The sequence below is a fragment of the Rhinoraja longicauda genome, chromosome 6, assembly GCF_053455715.1.
Source record: "Rhinoraja longicauda isolate Sanriku21f chromosome 6, sRhiLon1.1, whole genome shotgun sequence".
NCBI lineage: Eukaryota > Metazoa > Chordata > Chondrichthyes > Rajiformes > Arhynchobatidae > Rhinoraja > Rhinoraja longicauda.
Genome location: NC_135958.1, coordinates 29,065,966 through 29,087,693, shown reverse-complemented (window position 1 = coordinate 29,087,693; position 21,728 = coordinate 29,065,966). Strand labels below are relative to the sequence as shown.

The window sequence follows — 21,728 nt, the reverse complement described above, 5'->3', positions numbered from 1 at the left end:
ATGTGAAGGTAGAGGAAGGGATATGTGTGCAAGGGGATGAGGGGAAAGGGGGAGGGGGTGGGATAATGGGAGACATGGGTGCTCATCTGACTGGTGCATAGGGAAGGGGGGAGGAGGGGAAAGTGGATGTTCCCAAAAGTTGGAAAATTCAATGTCCATACAGTTGGTTGTAATCTGCCCATGAGGTGCAAATAAAAATGTTACATTCTTGAAACAGTCATCTTATTCAGCTTCGGGTTAATGCACATTATTTTGTCAGAATAAAGCCAAATGCTACACTTGAGAGTTTTTGGTGCAAAAAAAAGAAATTAAAGAACACAGGAAAACGTTCTAATGATAGACACAAAATGTTAGAGTAACTCAATGGGCCAGGCAGAAAATGTGGTGAAAATGTACAGGTGATGTTTCAAGTCAGGACCCCTCTTCAGAATGATTTTAGGGGGGAGGAACTTTTATTACATTATTATTACAGGAAAATGTTCCATGATATGAATCATTCTGATAAGCATAGAGAAAAGTTTTAGGGATTCATCTTGAAGGGGGCCACAAAAATGCTAAATATTGTACCAAAGTTACTTCATTACTTTACATTCACATAACATGGAGTTAAATTGTCAAGGGTTACAGCTGTGAATGGCTGATATTATAAGCATGACAGAAAATCACATCCGTCTACAGCACAGAGCAACTCATCATACTTCAGTATATAGACACAAAAAGCTGAAGTAACTCAGCGAGTCAGACTGCATCTCTGGAGAAAAGAAGTAAGTGACGTTTTGGTTCTCCTTTTTCAGGGGAAAGGGAAACAAGAGAAATAGACGGTGATGTAGTGAGATCTCAAACAAATGAATGAAAGATACGCAGAAAAGTAATGATCGACCTGAAATTCTATTTCTAAAGTAACGATGATAAAGGAAACAGGCCATTGTTAGCAGTGTGTTAGGTGAGAATTAGTACAGACAATGACACTCAACAAATACCATACTTTGAAGCTGGTATTTAGGGGGGGAGAGTGATGGGGAGAGGGAGGGAATGCAGGGGTTACTTGAAGTTAGAGAAATCAAAATCATGCCACTAGGTTGAAATATGAGATGCTGTTCCTCCAATTTGCATTTAGCCTCTCTCTGACAATGGAGGAGGCCAAGGAGAGCCTTCCTACTCGTACTACCGTATGATCTACAGTGGAAATACTCATCAGATTGGGCAGCATCTAGGGAGAGAGAAATAGAGTTACTGTTTCAGGTCGATGAGTTTTCATTAATTCTATTGAAAGGTCATTGACCTAAACTATAAACTCTCTTTCCTTTTCCACAGAGGCGGTCTGGCCCACTGAATCAGATCTACTTACCAATTTCACCGACAGTTCTACTTGATTAGTACGGTCAGGGGTTATGGGGAGAAGGCAGGAGAGTGGGGTTGAGAGGGAAAGATAGACCAGTCATGATTGAATGGCGGAGTAGACCTGATGGGCCAAATGGCCTAATTTTGCTTCTATAACTTATGAACTATAATAACCTGTTAATCTTCCAGTATCTTTTCCAAGATCATATCCATGTTGTAGAAGTAAATGAATGCAGCTGCTCATGTGTAACCCAGTGCCAATGTGCCAAGGAATGCAAAATATAGAATTCTAATATTCCAAAAGGAGGCCATTTGACCCAGCAAGCCCATGTTGGCTCCCTGTAGCCCATGCCTTCAGTCCCATTCACTGACCTTTTTTCTCGTGGCCATGTTATTTTTCAAATAATGCCTATCCATTTTCTTTTTGAAAGTCACGATTGACACCATTTCCACTGTCCCGCACTCCCAATCCTTTTCATTCAGTGTAGTCCTGATCACAACCATTCTCTGCGTAACAAAAGATTTTCCTCACGTCCCCCTGTAAAATTTTCTATGCCTATCATCCTTGAACTATCTGCTATTAAAAGCACCTGCAGTTATATGAAAGTACGACACATTAAATGTTTTGCTTAGTTACTTTTATTGTAGAGATGCAGTGCAGAACAGGGTCCTTCAGCTGACCGAATCCTCACTGTACACTAGCTCTATAGGGATCATTTACAAAAGCCATTTAACCTAGAAACCTGCATGCCTTTAGAATGTGGGAGGAAACTGCAGCACCCGGTAGAAACTCACATGGTCACAGTTGGGATTGAACCCGGGTCTCTGATGCTGTAAGGCCGCAACTCTACCACTGCGCCACTGTGCCACTCTAATTGTAGAGCAATACTGTCAAAACTTTAAAAAAATTAAGATCCATAAAAATCACCCATGTATTTTGCTTTAATTTCAGTATGAGTTTCAGGGTTAAAACCATCCACTTGAATTTTTTTGTAGATTTGCCTCAACAAGGCACAAGAAATGCCAAGAAGGTCTCTCTGTTCCTCGAGTGTGACAGTTCCATTCGATCATTGACCTAAAATATCAACTCTGTTTCTCTATCCATAAATGCTGAATATTTCAATCACTTTCTGTTCTCGTTTCAGATCTCAGTCTGGGCAGTGTTTTGCTTTTTTAGACGAAAGCACGTTTGCACTCCCTAATTTTGTATAGTTTCCAGTGACACTGTGAACTGAATCAGAAGGGCCAGTGCCAGCAAGTGACCCCATTAAACCGCGGTAAAGAGCGGGATCGAGAAGGTTCTAATTTCATTTCAATCCCACTCTTAGTCACCTGGATGTGAGGGAACAAGTTCTACATCTTTGTGTCTTACGCAGCCATAATATTTCATTCCCGAACACAGCTGTTGATGACGTGCAGTGACAGATTGCTAAATTATTGAGCTCTTTCACAATCTACTGCAGGATAAGTAACGACTCAAAAGCTCCAAAAGTTTGTTCAAACAAATAATTAACTATCAGGTACTTTTAATCATTAAATTACTGGGAACTTTCACCAGGCCCAGGAAAACACCAAATGCCGGGTAGAGGTGAATCTTAAAAGAACTCTTCCTGTGCAGATTTTTAAAATGTTTTTATGTTCTTGGGGATGAATCACATTGTGCTGTACAGAAGAAAAAACAGGTTAAATATTCAAGTGTGCTGGGATAAGGGGTTGTAGGACCACTGGATCAGTGAATACTTCCCCACATTTAAATCGCGTAGACATCCTTGTTTGATATTTATTAACAGTAAAAATCTTTATGCTGACATTTGCAATAAAAACCATCTATGGAAACTTGCCTCAGTGCGATGAGAACGTATCACTCATAGTGGTATACAATTCTTCTGTGGGATAATTTCATTTTGTTTGCCATTATAAAATTATAAGCAAAAAAATAATAATTGGGAAGTTCTTAACGTGCTGGAGTGACTCAGAGGGTCAGGCAGCGTGTCTGGAGGAAAGGAATAAGTGACGTATCGGGTTGACACCCTACTTGGAATTTCTCCTTGTTTCATATTGTTGCCAGTAACTAGGATTACTCAGCCAAGTAACCACTCAGGCGGTAGAGAAGACACTGATAAAGTGGAAGATTGTATGGTGCACAGGTGTTGGAAAGGCACAGAAGGAAGTGGAGCATGCAGTTTGAGTTTCCTGATAGCTTAATCAGCAGTTAGATCTCCATTGGATACCAGAGTAGAAAGCTAAAGTAATGTTAACAACAGAAAAAGCATCAATAGTAGATTGTCCAAAAACAAGTGATGGCATTGTCTGTTGTAAGGCACATGTGGGTAGTGCCCATAGTGGTGTTTATACATCCAACGAGAATGGATTGGTTTAGAAACATAGAAAAATAGGTGCAGGAGTAGGCCATGGCTGATCATCTAAAAGTTTGCTTTTTGTTTTAATCTAGTAAACTCTTGCAAATATATTGCAGGAAAATACTGCCTCAGAATCTCTTCCACATATATGTAAGTGTTCAACGTTTAATGCTTCCAGTGTTTACCAGATAATTAACGGGGAAGAGCTGTTTGAAACATGAAAGCAGCTTTTAACATGTCAAGTCCTCTTCCCTTGTCCAAATAAAGGGAGAGTCTGGTTCACAAGTCCAGACAGAGGAAGTTGATTCTGTCCCAGGAAATGAATAAGATTGTATACAATCATTAACATGCCAGTGAGTGTTGCCTGGAGTTGAACAATCCTGGTCCAACTATTGTTAGCTGATTGAGAATGTCTTTAAAAAGTGTATAGCTAAGCAAATATCATGTACTTTAGCAGAATTGAAAATTCATTTCTTCCTTTGCTTTTCCCCAAATATTCGTTCCTCATCTTCTGGGATGACTGACTCATTCTTGATTTGTTGACTTTTTCATTCATGTACACAAATGCCAAACCTTCTGGTAAATTGTTCAAGAGCTCATTCTTCATCTTTAAATATATGCGAGAGAGTGAGTATTGGCATGCCTTTAAGACACAATGGAGCCCAGAACTGAGTCTGATCCAACCTTTATTGAAATACAAGCGCGCACACACACACACACACACACACACACACACACACACACACACACACACACACACACACGTGTAGGAATGGACTACAGATGCTGGTTTACACCGAAGATAGACACAAAATGCTGGAATAACTCCGTGGGTCAGGCAGACAGCAGTCTGATGAAGGGTCTCGAACTGAAACGTCACCTATTCCTTTTCTCCAGAGATGCTACCTGACCCGCTGATTTACTCCAACATTTTGTGTCTATCTTCACACACAGACACACACATACACACACACACACACACATATATACACACACACACACGTGGTAATGAGAGAGGTTGCTAGCCAGCTCAGACAAAAAGTGCTGGAGCAACTCGGCGGATCACCAACATCTCTGGTGAAGTTTTGGGTCCGAACCCTTCTTCAGACTGAATGTAGAGGGGATTGGGGAAGGGGAATAAACAGGAAGTGAGAAAAGGCCCAAACAAATCTGGTAACAGATGACCACAGGAAAGATGGAGCTCATTATGGCCCATTGTTGTTTGGCGAAGAAACATAGAAAATAAGTGCAGGAGGAGGCCATTCGGCCCTTCGAGCCAGCACCGCCATTGTGATCATGGCTGATCATCCATAATCAGTAACCTGTGCCCAACTTCTCCCCATATCCCTTGATTCCACTAGCCCCCAGAGCTCTATCTAATTCTCTCTTAAATTCATCCAGTGTTTTGGCCTCCACTGCCCTCTGTGGCAAATTCCACAAATTCACAACTCTTTGGGTGAAAAAGTTCCTTCTCACCTCAGCTTTAAATGGCCTCCCCTTTATTCTAAGACTGTGGCCCCTGGCTCTGGACTCCCCCAACATTGGGAACATTTTTCCTGCATCTAGCTTGTCCAGTCCTTTTATAATTTTATATGTCTCTATAAGATCCCCTCTCATCCTTCTAAACTCCAGTGAATACAAGCCTAGTCTTTTCAATCTTTCCTCATATGACAGTCCCTCCATCCCAGGGGTCAATCTTGTGAACCTACGCTGCACTGCCTCAATTACAAGGATGTCCTTCCTCAAATTAGGAGACCAAAACTGTACACAATACTCCAGAAGTGGTCTTACCAGGGTCCTATACAACTGCAGAAGAAACTCTTTACCCCTATACTGAAATCCTCTCATTATGAAGGTGTGATAACGAGAGTTATAAGATGTGAACAGTGGAACTGCTAGAGCAACTAGGGTGGGTGAGAGAAGGGAGGAGAGGAAATACAGGAATTACTTGAAATTTGAGAAATCAACGTTCCCCCAATTTGCACATACACACATACACACATGTTGCTGTTCCTCCAATTTGCATGTGGCCTCTCTCTGACGGTGGAGGAGGCCCAGAACAGAGAGGTCAGTATGGGAATTGGAGTTAAAATGTTTGGCAACCGGGAGAATGCGTAGACCAAGGCGAAACGATCGCTGGCTTTCCCTGCCTGAGTGCACTCTGGTGAACCATAATTACTCCCAAAGCAAAGACCAACTAAATAGATTGAACTGAGGAGGTCTTGTATGTATAAATAAATACTACAGTCAATGCAATTACGTAAAGAGGATGTGCTCTCAAGATGAGGCCTTCCATCGTAGGACATCTGGGATGTACTCTTTCTTCAGGAAACATTGTTTCCCCATCCCTCTCTGCAATTGTGGATGGAGCCATCACACAGTGTCTGCCCCATTTCCCACTCTCGCTCTCCTCTCTCCCCCCCCCCCCCCCCCCCCCCGACAGAACAGTGACAGGGTCCCCCTGGACAGAGAGTCATTGAGCAGGAAACCGGCCCTTCAGCCCAACTTGTCCAAGGCAACCAAGGTGGCATTCCGGCCCTATCCCTCTTTTGGCCCACATCCCTCTAAACCATTCCCTGTCCATATATTAGTTTTTGGTTTTAGTTTAGAGATACAGCATGGAAACAGGCCCTTTGGCCCACCGAGTCCGGGCCGACCAATGATCACCCGTGCACTCGTTCTATACTACCCCCTAGGGACAATTTACAGAAGCCAATTAACCTACAAATCTGCAGGTGGGAGGAAACTGGAGCATCAGAGAAAACCCACACGGTCACAGGGAGAATGTAAAATCCATGTACGGACAGCACCCATAGTCAAGATCGAATCCGGGTCTCCGGCGGTGTAAGGCAGCACCTCTACTGCTGCACCTCTGTCTTCCCTGTTCAAATGTCCTTGCCTTTTACCCCACTAGCCACCTCAATCAACACATTCTCTGACATTTCCACCCGCTTCACTGTGATCTTACCATCAGCCCCATCTTCCCTCCTCATCCCTTTCTGTCTTCTGTAAAGAACAGTCTGTCTGTGACTCCTTGGTTAGTTCATCCCTCCCTGCCTAGCCATCCCCTCCGGGCATTTTCTCCTGCAACCGTAGGAAATGCAATACATGTCCCAACACCTCCCCCTTCACATCAGTTCCCAATAGCCCTCTCGGCTAAGACACAGGTTATATGTACCTCCTCCAACCTCGTCAATTGTATTCATTGCTCTTGATGTGATCTCTAATACATTGGGTGAGGCCAAGCATAGATTAGGTGATGGCTTCGCTTGCATTCTAGTCACCAGGGCCCACTGGAGCTTTCAGTTGCAAACAATTTTATTAGTTCATTCATTCATTCATTCTTTCCCCTTTCCATCCCAATAATGACTTGCGTGTCCTTGGTCTCCTCTGCTGCCAGGGCAAGGCCACTCACAAGTTGGAAGAACAGCACGTCAGACTCCGCTTGGATAGTCTACAACCCAATGGCATGAACACTGAATTCTCCAATTTCAGGTAAACCATCCATCTCGCCTTATTTCCCTTTCCACTCCCGTTCCCTGTCACCCAGTTCAGATCCTCTCTGCAAATCATCTCCATCCCCTCATTGCCCACCCCTCTCTGTCACCCATCCCCCATTCCCCCCCCCGCCCCCTCCATTCCCTTCTACCCACCATCCCTTCTGGTTCTACATTTCATTCCTCAATTTCCATGGATGCTGACCCATTAAGTTGCTCCGGTAGTTAGTTTTTTTGCTATATGCAAAGGCTGTTGGTGGGGGTGGGGGGGGGGGGGGGGGGGGGGGGAGGCTTGGAAAAACTACCATTACTTGTTAAAAAAACAACATTAGTGAAACAAAGTGACAGTGAAACAGAGTAGTAAACTCTCTCTTGTTTAAATGTGTAACTTTGTCATGACTTATGTCTGCTTAGACTAGTAGGGTTGTAAAAATCGCGGCACAAGTATATTTTACCTTATTAGGTCACAATGACACCGACTTTATTATTGGATTTGGCCAGCACAGCATTGGAACCGATTTCTCTCCCAAGTATTTTTCCTAAAAACATTGGATTGAAACCTTCAGCCCTGTCAACCTTATTCCTGCTTAAACATTCCACACGGTTACACTTCAATCATTCTAGAGTGTAAAGCTATTTAAAGCTCTGATAAAATAGAAGGATCGTGTTCACATATAAAACCACCACAAAGAGCACTAATTTACATTCATCAAACGGTTAGCATGAAGAGCTTCAATAACACTGAATTCTGAAGGGTGGCGCGGTGGTGCAGCGGTAGAGTTGCTGCCTTACAGCGCCAGGAGACCTGGGTTCGATCCTGATTACAGGTGCTGTCTGTACGGAGTTTGCACGTTCTCCCCTTGACCCCTTGGTTTTCTCCAATACCTTCGATTTCCTCCCACATTCCAAAGACATGTAGGTCAATTGGCTTGGTATAAGTGTAAATTGTCCCTAGTATGTGTAGGAGAGCGTTAATGTGTGGGGATCGCTGGTCGGTGCAGACTCGGTGGGCCGAAGGGCTTGTTTCTGCTCTGTATCTCTAAACTAAACTAAACTATTAGGATCCCACAGCAGGAAGGACAACATTAATAGATTTCAGATTCAACAATGATTATCAAATGGGACTAGCTTAGATGGGGCATCTTTGTCAATATGGCCAAGTTGGGTTGCGTGGACCCTGTGGATCGAAGGGCCTGTTTCCACTCTGTATCTCTAAACTAAACTAAACTAACAAAGCTAAACTAAACTAAACTAAACCACGAATAAGTGGTCACCTATTTAAGCTAATGATGAGATGTAATGTCTTCTCTCAGAAGGTGATCATTCTTCGGTATACAGTATCATTCGACTCGAACCTTCTCCAGAGGTCTGTTCTGAGGGACTAGTGGCACCACTTGGAGGCTTCCGGCTCTATGTGGTGCTTCCGGGCCTGGCTCCTCCTGCGTCTCACCAGGTAAGATACCTGTGCGTTGTGACGCTCCCTCTCCCTCCAAACACTTCATCCAGGTCTGGTGAATCTTCAGGCCTCGGCTGTTCACCCCTGGGGGTATTGTTCCATGAGTTGATCAGTAGCTCAGTTGGGTCTCCTCCTCACAGAGGATGTGGTATGGGTTGCCAACCCGCCCCACCTCGGTTGCTCTAAAAAGGAATCAGATGGACGCTCGACTGAAGTAATTTGTAGAGGCAATGGAAATGGGGCAACAATAGACATTGAGATTAATGGAGATCTCCCTGCACCATATCTAACCTGTGAGCAGAATATAGTCAGGAAATCGACGGCAAACTGCTGTCGGCAAGTTCAGAGCGCTCAAGGATGTACTAATGTTTTAATCGCCACCTTTAGCAGTCATTTCCTAGTCTCTCTCCCACCGTTTCCTGGCTCAATGTGCTCCTGAAAACCTGCCCCTGCTGCCATCTATGGCTGCCTGTCCCAATATCTTGTGTAGGAAGGAACTGCAGATGCTGGTTTACACCGAAGATAGACTCGAAATGCTGGAGTCACTCAACGGGTTAGGCAGCATCTCTGGAGAAAAGGAATAGGTGACATTTCGGGTCAGAACCCTTCTTCAGACTGAAAGATGTTTCGGGTTGAGACCCCTCTGAGTCTCTCAGTTTGAAGAAGGGTCTCGATCCGAAACATCACCTATTTTTCTCCATTGATGCTGCCTGACCCGCTGAGTTACTCAAGCATTTTGTGTCTGTCCCAATATCTTCATCTGTGTAAAACGTTTAACGCTTCTGAGGAAGATGTTTTACTATATTAAAGTTGCTGTCTATAAGTTATTGCTGGTGTCATTTGTGATGATGCTGAGGCGAGGAGATGTTTTATTTAAAAAAATATCTTTGTGGGAAATGATTACTATTTGAAGCACATTGACTGAAGAGACTTGAAGAAACAGAGGCAATGGTAACTGTCAAGTCGGAGGTCAAGGTTGTGGGGAAAACTTAGGGCTTTGTGATCAGTTTAGGCACAATGGGACCGTGTAGCAATGGTAGAGTTGCTGCCTTACAGTGCCAGAGACCCGGGTTCGATCCTGACCATGGGTGCTGTCCGTACAGAGTTTGTACGTTCTCCCTGTGACCACATGGGTTCTCTGGGTACTCAGGTTTCCTTCCACATTCATTCATTCTTTCATTCATTCTATCGTTTTATTTCGTACATGTTAAAAGACATCAATTAAAAAACAAAATAAACCAAAAAACAGAAGAAATACAAAGAATTTCATCCATTACTTAAGGTCTTTACATGTGCGAAAAGGAGCAGGAAGAAGTGTGAACTTATTTAATCCTACCCCCATTCCCTAATCAATATTTATCAAGTATTATCTATAATAACTAATACCTAAAATACATATATAACTACATATATACTCACTCACCCCTACAATCATATGAATATACCTATTTACACAATAATGTCTATATTAACTACATCTGATATATATACATACATTAGGCCAATCATATACCCGACCATTTACATACAAAATATAAATACAAATATAGTCACCCACCCGTATAATAAGTCAGATATTAATACAAAAATACTCATACACCCTTATTCCAAAGACGTGTAGGTTTGTAGGTTAATTGGCTTCTGTAAATTGACTTTAGTGTGAGGGATAGTGTTAGTGTGAACTGGTGAAGGGCCTGTTTCCATATGATACGATACGATAGAACTTTATTTATCCCAGGAGGGACACTGATCTGCCAACAGTCATAACAAACACCAAATACACGAAACATGACATTAAAGTGACGAGTGGGAAGGCTTGGGGGATGTGCAAAGAGTGGGGGGGCAGGGGGAGACTCAGTCTCAGTTGTAAAGTTTGATAGCTACAGGGAAAAAGGATCTCCTGTGGCGTTCTGGCCTGCATCTTGCTGGAACCAATCTATTTCTGAAGGTGCTCCTCAGGTTGACCAGTGTGTCATGGAGGGGGTGAGCTGTATTGTCCAGGATGCTCCGCAGTTTAAGGAGCATCCTCCCCTCCAAGACCACCTCCCATGAATCCAACTCCGCCCCCAGGACGGAGCCAGTTTCCATGCTGTATCTCTAAAACTAACTCTAAAATGACATCCTCTCTGTTAGGTGATTCTATACTGACGTTACTACACTAACAATTAGCATTTTGGAATGATCGCTGTTGCAAATCAGTTGACGTGTTTCACCAAACCTGCTTCTCGTGTTCTCGCCTTGACTGGACAGAAGCCTCTGCTATAGCAGAATGGTTTGTAGGTCATGAATAGATATTTTGGTGTTGGAAGGAACTGCAGATGCTGGTTTACACCAAAGTTAGACACAAAAAGCTGGAGTAACTCAGCGGGTCAGGCAACAGCTCTGGAGCAAAAGAATTGGGTCATGTTTCAGGTCGGGATCCTTCATTGTCAGTGGAGAGCTAACCAAGAGATAATAAGAAGTACGTAGAACAAATAAATGAAAGATATGCAAAAAGACAGATCAAAGCCAGCAACGATGATTGCAAGGGATTGGTTAATTATTAGCTCCTTGTTCCCAAACCTAATTCTGTTCAAATCTTGAGAAATGAATTTGAGTGATGCCACAGAATAGAAATTGCAAAGCAAGAGAATACGTTAATAGAATCTCCTTGATACCAAAAGAAGAAGAATTCTTTGTTTTGTCACGATCAAAGTAAAGATGTTGTTTGTTCATAAGATAGACACAAAATGCTGGAGTAACTCAGCGGGTCAGGCAGCATCTCTGGAGAAAAGGGATAGGTGACGTTTTAGGTCAAGACCCTTCTTCACACTGAGAGTCAGAGGGAAGGGAAACTGGAGGTATGAAAAGGTTCAGAACAAATCAGAGCCAGCACTGATTACCAAGGAACGGTGGAGCCCACAATGGTCCATTGTTGCCTGTGGAAGAGGTGATAATGAAAGGATGTATGGATGATAACAGGATGACAAGGGTGTAGGAAGGAACTGCAGATGCTGGTTTAAGATAAACACAAAGGCCGGGACAGGCAGCATCTCTGTGTAGAAGAAATGGGTGCCGTTTCTGGTCGAGACCCTTCAGACGACGAGAGTGTTTAGCAGATTTCTCACCAGAGCCTGTTGCTAATTTATATGAAGTGCCCTGCAGAGAAAAAAATGATACAAAAAAACCACAGGAGTTGAACAGCTGTTGCCAAACATTGAATGCTACACCTCGGTACTTCCCAGATTCAATTATGAATATCCTCTATGTGTTAATTTTGACTGATTCATAACCCACAGAGAGAGAGGTTCTGGGCTGTGCTTGGGTAAAATACATGTGAGAAGCAGCTGTTCACAACCTGACACAATGGAGTCTTGTATCAGCCAGAATTCTATGTGTCTTTCATAAAGGGGGTTGCATTTCATGTACTATGTTCACATTTCAAAGACAAACTGAGAAACCGACTTTGACTGGTTGCTATCTAATGGACACAAATGTCAAGGCAATATGGAAGGGTCTCACCCCTCTCTTTAAATTAAAAGTTTGAGGCAAGTACTATCACAACATTTAAGAAACATTTCGACAGGTACATGGATCGGACAGGTTTAGAGGGTTCTGGGCCAAATGCAGGCAGGTGGGACTAGTGTAGATGGGGCATGTTGGTTGGCATGCGCAAGTTGGGCCGAAGGGCCTGTTTCCACGCTTAATGACTCTATGATGTTGTGACTTGGTAGTTAGTCGTAATCCTTTCATCACTATCCTGAATAGAACCAATTTTAATTAGACCCAGCAAGTGTTTCCATGCATAACAAATTGTCTTTCTAAAACAGGCAATCAATGCTGGATTGTTGACCAGGAACTGGAACACGCCCTGGTGTAAACAGTCCTGGACATCAGCGTTTTGCTTCACTTCTGGCACCTCACCGAAGGATGAAACCATGGGTCTGGGACAGTCATGCTTGGGTGGTAAGATTAAACCTCGTCTCCAACCTTTCAAAAAACAGCTGCTTATCTGTTTCTGCAAAGCTCATCTCTCTTGTCTAGGACCAACAAGGTGGTATCTCGTCACACTAATTTGACTCTTGCTCTGATTCTGAGTTTGCTATTTTTCTTGCCTCATTCCCATTCCCAATACTTTTCATTTGACTGAAGCTTTTTAAAGAATGTTGTAGGTAGAGAATTAGGCCATTTTGCCCATCGAATCTACTCCGCCATTCATTCATGGCTGATCAATCTTTCCTTCTAATCCCCATTCCACTGCCTTTACCCAATAACCCTTGACACCCTTACTAATCTAGAATCTGTCTATCTCCGCCTTAAAAATACCCACTGACTTGGCCTCCACACTCAAATGTGACAATGAATTGCACAGATTCACCACCCTCTGACTAAAGAGATTCCTCCTAATCTCCTTTCTAAAGATTATTTTTATTCTTTTTATTCTGAGGCTATGCCCTCTGGCCCTAGACTCTCCCACTACTGGAAATATCCTCTCTGCAGCCACATTATCCTAGCCTTTCACTATTCGATAAGTTTGAAAGAGGTTCTCCCTCATCCTTCTAAACTCCAGCGAGTACAGGCCCAGTGTTGTCAAACGTTCATCGTAGGTTAACCTAATCATCCCTGGGACAATTCTGTCTTTTAGAATGCAAGATAAATATTCAAGCATATTTTCCACCCTAATACCTGTACCTTACCTTGATATCCCCACAGAAGTTCAATATCCTTGTTGTGCTACGATTAGGTCTAAGAGAGGAGAAGCATCTTCTGTAAGAATATGTTCAATGGGAATTTGTCACATGTGAAGTAGAAGTAGTAGAGGGCCAAAGGTTTCCAAAGGGCCTTTCAATAAGATCATGAATGATCTTTGCTTTCCTACACTCACTCCGCATCCTTTGATTTCTGTAATATCTAAAAGTGCGTCTATCCATCTTGAATATGCTCAGCATCTTGGACACGGAACTCCAAAGGTTTAGAAATTTCTTCTCATCTCTGTCCTAGACGGACCTCTCTTATTCTGAGACAGTAAATGCTGGCTCTGAACATCCCTGCCGTGCACCGTAAAAATCCATTTTGTTTCAGTGAGACCGTTTCTCATACTTCAAAGCTCAAGAGATACTGGCCCAACTTGCTTAATCTCTCCTCGTGACAAATCCACCGGACTAAGAAACGCTCTGAACATTAACAACACTCTCTTTATCGCAAGTGCATCCGTGGACCAAATAAGTCTACAATATTCTCAATGCCACCTCCACAGGGCCCAACATAATTGGAACAAAATGTCCTTGTTTCTTGTGCTAAAAGCCTCTTCCATTAAAGGGAAGCATACCAAATGCCTTTCTAATTGTTTGTTGCACAGTATGTTAAATTTCAATGATTCATGTACAAGGACATCCAGATCCCTCTGAACATGAACATTCCATAAGACATACAAGCGGAATTAAGCCATACAGCCCAGAGAGTCTAGTCTGCCATATGTCATGGCTTATCAATTTTTCCCTCTCAATCCCATTCTCCTGCCGCCTTCCCGTAACCTTTGACACCCTTACTAATCAAGAACCTATCAATCTGGTGGCTTTAAAAATGCCAATGTCTTGGCCTCCACCAACGTCTGTGGCAATGAATTCCACAGATTCACCACTCTCTGGCAAAATAAATTCCTCCTCCTCTCCTTTCTGAAGGTAGTCCTTTCATTCTGAGGCTGCTGCCCTCTGGTTCTAGACTCGCCCACTACTGGAAACATCCTTTCCACGTCTCTCACCATTTTATAAAAGCTTCCGCTTCATATTTCTTCTTACGAAAGTGGCTAAGCTCAAATTTTATTTTTCATTATATAAAGCCTTCCCTTTCTCGCCATTCCAGTGAACCTGTTTATTTCATCAGAAACCACTGCAACTCTCCTTACAACCCACACTGCCACCCAAGTTTGTTTGTTATTGTTGGTCCCCTCATCCACATCATTGCTGTGGATTGTCGACATCTAGAGTCCCTACACTGATCCTTGTGATATCCCATTGATCACACCCTCCCAACCCAAAAGTGATCAGTTTATTCTCAATCTCTGCTTTTTGTCTATTAACCACACCTCCACCCCTGCCAGTATCACACTCCAAGCCCTATATTTTATCACCCTTCGCAATGCCTGAATGATGATCTTATCCGATTGTTCTCCCTTATATCTTTGGCTACTTGCAACATCTGCAAACAGATTTGTCAAATGTAATTTTTCTTTCATCAATCTAATTTGCCTCTGTCCAATCTTGTTATTTTCCAAGTGCACTGTTACGATTTGCTTAATAAACCATGTTGAATAAGAGTGATCTCAGGCTCATGGTTGCATAGTTCTCAGCTTTCTCTCCCCCTTTCCTCATTAAATAACAGGACAATGTTTATTTTGCAAGTAAAGCTTACTGAATAGTTTTTGGAAATGCAACAAGTCTATTCCTTTGATCTATATCTAACATCTCTTACTAATCATGGCTGGACTATTTTGTCGTGAAGCATACATCTTACTTGTAAACTATTAATTAGTCATTCAGCATGGAAACAGGCCCTTCGGCCCAACGGCTATGCTAAACAAGATGCCCCATCTAAGCTTGTCCCAGTTGCACTTGTTTAGCTCATATCCCCCTAAACCTTTTCTATCCATGTATCTGTCCAAATGCCTATTAAATGCTGTTATAGTACCTGCCACAATTACCTCCCCTGGCAGCTCGTTCCATACACTCACCATCCAATGAGTGAAAAAATTGTCCCTCAGATTCGTATTAAATCTTGCCCCTCTCACTTTAAACATATTTCCTCTTGATTTTTGATTCCCCTACTCTGGATTTTTAAAAAAACTCTGTACATTTACCCTATGTATTCCCCTCATTATTTTATACCTCGATAAAATCACCCCTCAGTCTCCTGCGCTCTAAAGAAAAAAGTCCTAGTGTGTCCAACCTCTCTCTGTAGCTCAGCTCCTCAAGTCCTGGCAACATCTTCACAAATTCTTTAAATCTTAGCTACTACTTATGTACTGTCACATGTTTTATAGTATTTTTCCAGTCCACCATAGCTAACTGATGCCTCATGACTTCATAATTTGCGTTATTGTGATTTAAGACACTAGTTTCAGCTCGAGGTAAATCATTTCCAAACCTTACATCAAATTCTATCATATTATAATTATTGGTCTCTTAAGTCTCCGTAACTTAAGATCAACAATCTACCCTTTCTTCATACGCAGTATTAGATCCAAAACAGCCTGTTCCCTTGTTGGTTCCGCAGCATTTAATATCAGATTGAATGTCTTAAATGGTGTGTTCCACACTGTTGGTGCTAATTTGGTGTGGCTGATGCAGATACCTGGGTTCAATCCTGACCACGGGTGCTGTCTGTACAGAGTTTGTATGTAATCTCAGTGACCATGTGAAGAGTGTACTCTTTGCCCGCCCGCGCTCAGTTGTTCCCTCTACTCTCCCCTCACCTCTCCCCTCGCCTCCCGCCCGGCTCAGTCGTTCCCTCTCCCCTCCCCTCTCACCTCTCCCCTCGCCTCTCGCCCGGCCTCAGTCGTTCCCTCGCCCGTCTCACCTCACTTCTCGCCCGGGCCCCGGCCTCGGCCCCTCGCTTCTCGCCTCTCGCCCGGCCTCAGTCGTTACCTCGCCCGTCTCCCCTCGCCTCTCGCCCGGCCCCGCCCCCAGCAGAGACTCGCACGTCGGCAGTCAGCGTTGAACGCACGGCACTGGTAAGTGCTTTTCGCAGCCAACGTCTCCACGGAAGGGAGTGGGAGTGGCGGCCAAGTGGGTGGAGGGGAGGGTGGGGTTATGCGGGGAGTGGGGGTGGGAGGAGGAGGGGGAGAGTGGGGGTGGAGGGGAGGGGGGTGGAGGGGAGGGGGGTGGAGGGAGGAGAGAGTGCCGGTGAGGGGAGGGGGAGGGGAGAGTGGGGATGGGGGGAGGGGGAGGGGGAGGAGGGGGTGGGGAAAGAAAGAATGGGGTGAGGGGGAAGGGGGCAGTAGGGGACAGGAGAGAGTGGGGGTGGGGAGGAGGGGGAGGGGAGGGAGGTGGGGGGAGGAGGGAATAGGGGTGAGGAGGGGGGAATGGGGGTGGAGGCAGGTCTGGGGGTGGGGGCAGGGGAGGGGCAAGTTGGGGTGGGCTAGGGGGGATGGAGTGGGTCAGTGGGGGAGGAGGGGGCATAAGGGTGATTGAGTGCGGGGAAGGGGGGGGAATTGAGCGTGCTACACCAATACAGGAGAGACTTCGGGTCCAGGGCTCACCCTCTCAGTCACACCCTCTCCCCTTCCCTGCCTCCACTTGGTCTAGTCCATTATAAAATATCCCCGTGACACTGTGACAGAAGACAGGGCAAATATCTGCCCTTTGTTCCTATTTCCATGCTGTACCTCTAAAGTCCAAAGTTGATAAATCTGTCATCCTGAAGGCATCTTTGTCCCCTGTCTTTTGTTCATCTCAACATTTGGACAACAAACAAAAATAATACTCGAGTAATGAAAATCAATTCCTGTTTGAGATGTTTTGACCATGCTTCATGTTGTTCCTTTATCTTTTACCTGAGCACTGTGAATGCCTTCATTGTATTCATGTATCGTCTTTTCTTTGACTGGATAGCATGGAAACAAAAGCTGTACCTCGGCAGACGTGATGATAATAAACTAAACTAAACCATGAAGAACTGATGAGCAATAGCAACGTTTCCAATGCTGTTGAGTGTCAGAGAGGTTTGAAAGTTATTTGGGCTCTATATCACCCCTAGTGTATAGAGAGAGGGTATAAAAGTGGGATAACAGAACCAGTGTGAGCAAGTGATCAATGGTTGGCATGGGTGGGTCAAAGGGCCTGTTTCCATGCTGTATCTTTTAAAATAAATTAGAATGTGGCTCAAAAATGTCACTCGACAGCATTGGAAAAATTTAGCAATCTTTCATGGTTGAAACACCTGAACTGATTTTTGTCTGAAGAAGGGTCTCAACCCAAAACGTGACCCATTCCTTCTCTCCAGAGATGCTGCCTGTCCCACTGAGTTACTCCAGCATTTTGTGTCTTATCTTCGGTTTAAACCAGCATCTGCAGTTTTCCTTCCTACACTACAGATTTATGTTACTTGAAGGTGAGATGCCACATTCTGGCACAGCTACCAGTACCAAATGAGTCAGTTATATTGGTGGTGTTTTTCCTCTCCCTCTCCAGGTTGCAGATTATGTTTACAAGGCGAGTGTGCCGACGGCAACCGTACAGCGGAGAGCCACCTCCAAGTTCCTGATATCATCATAACACCTCCGACACCCACCGTTCTCTCAACAGCCGGGACTTTGAGGCAAGCTGACAGGGACTCTCTGCTAGAAGACACTTTCCCCAGCAGATGTTAGCGGCGACAAAAACAAAACCCTGTTTATGCAAAAAGCCCAAGCACTGGGATCACATCAAGAATGCTTCTTGTGTGTAGAAACGTAAAGAACAGATTGCACAGTCACCAACTGCCTCGATTCACTTTGTGATTGAATGATAGACTATACACAGATTCATCCATTGATCCGCAATGCTCTTTGGCTTTTAGAAAATGAATGGCAGCAGCTATACCGAACCAGGATTGCAAACGTAAATGTGTACAAAAGATGCAGACTGCCGGTCTAATGTATGCCTTGCACTCTTTCACTTCCTCTTGGTGGGTTTCGCCATCTCTTCGCCTCACAACCCATCTGTCCAAGTGCAGCACCTTCAGACGTTATTATCTGCACGCTACAAGTGCAAATTGTTGTTACCATTATTTAGCAGCTCCCCTTTCTCGAGTACGGCAACAAACTAAAGAGCAATTGTACACCAAACCTCCCGTTCACACCTAAACTGCTTTGAAGCACTGCTTGCCTTGAACTTGTGAGAAAACCAAAGATGATTTCCATAATGCACTAAGATTATCAACATGCAAAGATCACTGCAAAGGAATGCCAGATGGAGTGCCATTTCATTCTGATACTGTTGATGCCTAAAGGAATTTTAATGGGGTGTCAGACAGATGGAAGTTTTTAATTCACATTGACAGGCAACAGATGGTAAAGGGTGCAATCTTCAAGCGCCTGATTTTAAAGATGTCTTTTTTTTTTAAATGCCAACAACCAAACTGAAAACGATGTCTTCTGATCCAACTTGCCTCTCCACTCCATCAGAAAGTGAAATCCAATCACATTTGTTTCAGGCAAATAAGAAGCTACACTTTTTTTAGCTAAAGTGAAAGGCAGTGAATGTTGAGATCGGATCTCACTCAGTTTCAAAATTAGAGGCACTATTTAAACCGGAGGATGGCGCAGTACTAAATGCCATCGCTAGGTTTGCAAATCTGGCTTTTATATATATCTTGTATTTTTTATGATAGGGAAACAATGCACTTTTTTATGTTACTAATGGGTTTTCGAAGGTACGCTGCCTGTAGTCGTTAAGAAGTCCGTTCAAGTTCACCCTTGCAGAGTGCCCTCGATGCTCATTATACCAACTTGGGTGGCTCTAAGCCACACAGGCAGAGAAGGTCCTCAGTTACCTCAATAAGATTATCAACTTGCAAAGCAAGGCCAAATGGAGTGCCATTTCATTCTGATACCGTTGATTCCTAAAGGACATCCGTGATCTCTTTGGAAATAAGAATAGGCTGCAATGCCCATTCACTAAGTATAGGATGGAGATCACCTGGAGGTACCTATTGATGTCCCCTGACTCAAGTTAGAGAGTGGCTGTTGGATGAAGATGGGTCCTGCCTCAGCTGATGTCCAATATGATCAATTTGTCTAATACAAGCCATTGTGTGGATTCCCGAGGCCAGCCTGTATCTATTTAGGTACGGAGATGTTGAACAACATTGCATATGGCGCCATAGATTTGCATCCATTATCCAAGGGGAGGCAGGGAATAAAATGATTTCCATTCATTTGCACCTAACAAATGTCTCAGTTCGTCAGTATTCCTTTAAAACGTGTTGGGGTTTTTTTCTCGTTCTTATTGAGTGCAAACTTTTGGGAAGCAATTTATAGGTGACATTAGAAAAGGACAGAAGATGTAACTGCTTTTTATCAGCTGAGTGAGGGGTCACGTTAGCAATTGAAAAACACAATATTCACGTGGGTTCACCATGCATTTCATGTGCAGTGTGGTGGTTACTGCTTCTCAATCTGCAGTTGTAGTATATTTCCACGTGTGTCAGGCCCTAGGCTGATATGATCACTGAACACAGGGGTGCAGCGGTAGAGTTGCTGCCTTACAGCAACAGAGACCCGGGTTCGATCGTGACGATGGCTGCTGTCTGTACGGAGATTGTACGTTCTCCCTGTAACCGGGTAGGTTTTCTCCAGGTGCTCCGGTTTCCTCCCACACTCCAAAGGCGTACAGGTTTGCAGGTTAATTGGCTTTGGTAAAATTGTAAACTGTCTCTCGTGTGTAGGATAGTGCGCGTGTACGGGGTGATCGCTGGTCGAATCGGACTTGGTGGGCTGAATGGCCTGTTTCCGCACCGTATCTCTAAACTCCAAAGTAAACTGCGGTAAAATGCCATGGCAGAACTGATCAATTAGATCTGCCCACTCTTGGTATACTGAAAAAAAGCACACATCAAATCATTTCACAAACTGATCCCTTTGGTGAGTCTGGATTCATGCAATATTGAGTTGTACTGAGTTGGGGCAGCAAAGTGGCGCAGCTGGTAGAACTGCTACCTCACAGCACCAGAGACCCTGGTTAGATCCTGACCTTGGGTGCTGTCTGTGTGGAGTTTGCACCCTTTCCTCCGGGTACTCTGGATTCCTTCCACACCCCAAAGACTTGTAGGCTTGGCGGTTCATTGGCCTTTGTAAATTGCACCAAATGTGTAGAGACTGGATGAGAAAGTGGAATAACATTGAACTAGTGTGAAGTAGGGTGATGGATGGTCGGCATTGATTTGGTGGGTCGATGGACCTGCTTCCGTGCTATATCATTCCATCGATCAACCGATCAAAGTGATCCCATTCCTTTCATTTCAACCAAATCACAATGATGGAATAGTCACACCTGGCGGCAGTTCTTTTGGCCAAGAAAAGGAGGACATTATCCACATTCTGAACAAGACTGTCTATTGATCTCAGTAGGAAATGTGGGCAGGCAGATTGGACTTAATGATGATGCCTTCCACCATTCAACCGACAGGTTAGACTCCCATACAAAGCACAGTCTATCATGTAAGGCATCTCTGAGTAGCCAGTCTACAATGGAACAACAAACAGAGCCAGGACCTTCAGGAGAGCTGGCACAAAATATATTTAAAAGAAGTTCATGATCCAGTGCCATGATTGCAACATGAAATATTATCTTTTTTTAGAGCTTCACGTTAAAAATTATATTTGTAAACTCTATAATTAAATGAGTACATTTTTCAATGTTTCTTGTAAGCTTTTCATTTCCTGACTGTGGGTCTGTCGCTGTGATGTGTTTGTGGACAGATTTAACTAATGTGTTTTCTTAAATGTTGTTTTAATCTGACGGTATAAGAAGTATTTTCTGCAGAGTTTGTGTGATTTCAGCTGGGGAAGAGGTCGAATGTTGGTCACAGTATATAGACTGGGTGGGAGTAATCGGCCAATGTTCACATTTCTACCCCACAGATAACTCTGCTGCAGAGCATCTATGGGTGGACTTCAAGATGCAGGAGATATAATTCATGGTCCCCATATTCGAACTTCCCACTAACATTCATCAACCAGCTACTCAACAAATGTGCAAGAGCGAGGAATCACAATCTTCAGAAGAACACTCAAAGGGGAAAGGCAAAGCCAGATAACAAAAACTTCCATGAATGTTTAGTGTAGTTTATTGTTTAATGGCATATGTGCCGAGATACAGTGAAAAGCTTTTGTTGCGTGCTAACCAGCCAGCGGAAAGACAATACACGATTACAATCGAAGCCATTCACAGTGCACAGAAAACATGACAAGGGAATATAATATAAGAAATGTTGCCGTAGGAGGGAGCAGAGATTTAAAAGTGTGGAGCGATTGTAATATGTAATTGTAGATCTGCTTCTGTGGCTAGCATGCAAATAGACGCCTGGGCAGGACGCCATCTTGGAATTGTGCAAACA

At 43.8% G+C, this 21,728-nt stretch overlaps 1 long non-coding RNA gene across 1 annotated transcript in view; it reads left to right on the top strand.

The window, feature by feature from the left end:
* The window catches only part of LOC144594846 (uncharacterized), a 28,065-nt gene extending 7,056 nt beyond the window's left edge, over positions 1-21,009 (top strand). Inside the window, exons 2-5 of the long non-coding RNA XR_013547428.1 lie at positions 7,102-7,196; positions 8,512-8,651; positions 12,464-12,599; positions 17,822-21,009. This is a non-coding gene — a long non-coding RNA (uncharacterized LOC144594846). The remainder of the gene's footprint in view (positions 1-7,101; positions 7,197-8,511; positions 8,652-12,463; positions 12,600-17,821) is intronic.
* The last annotated feature ends 719 nt before the right edge of the window (positions 21,010-21,728 follow it).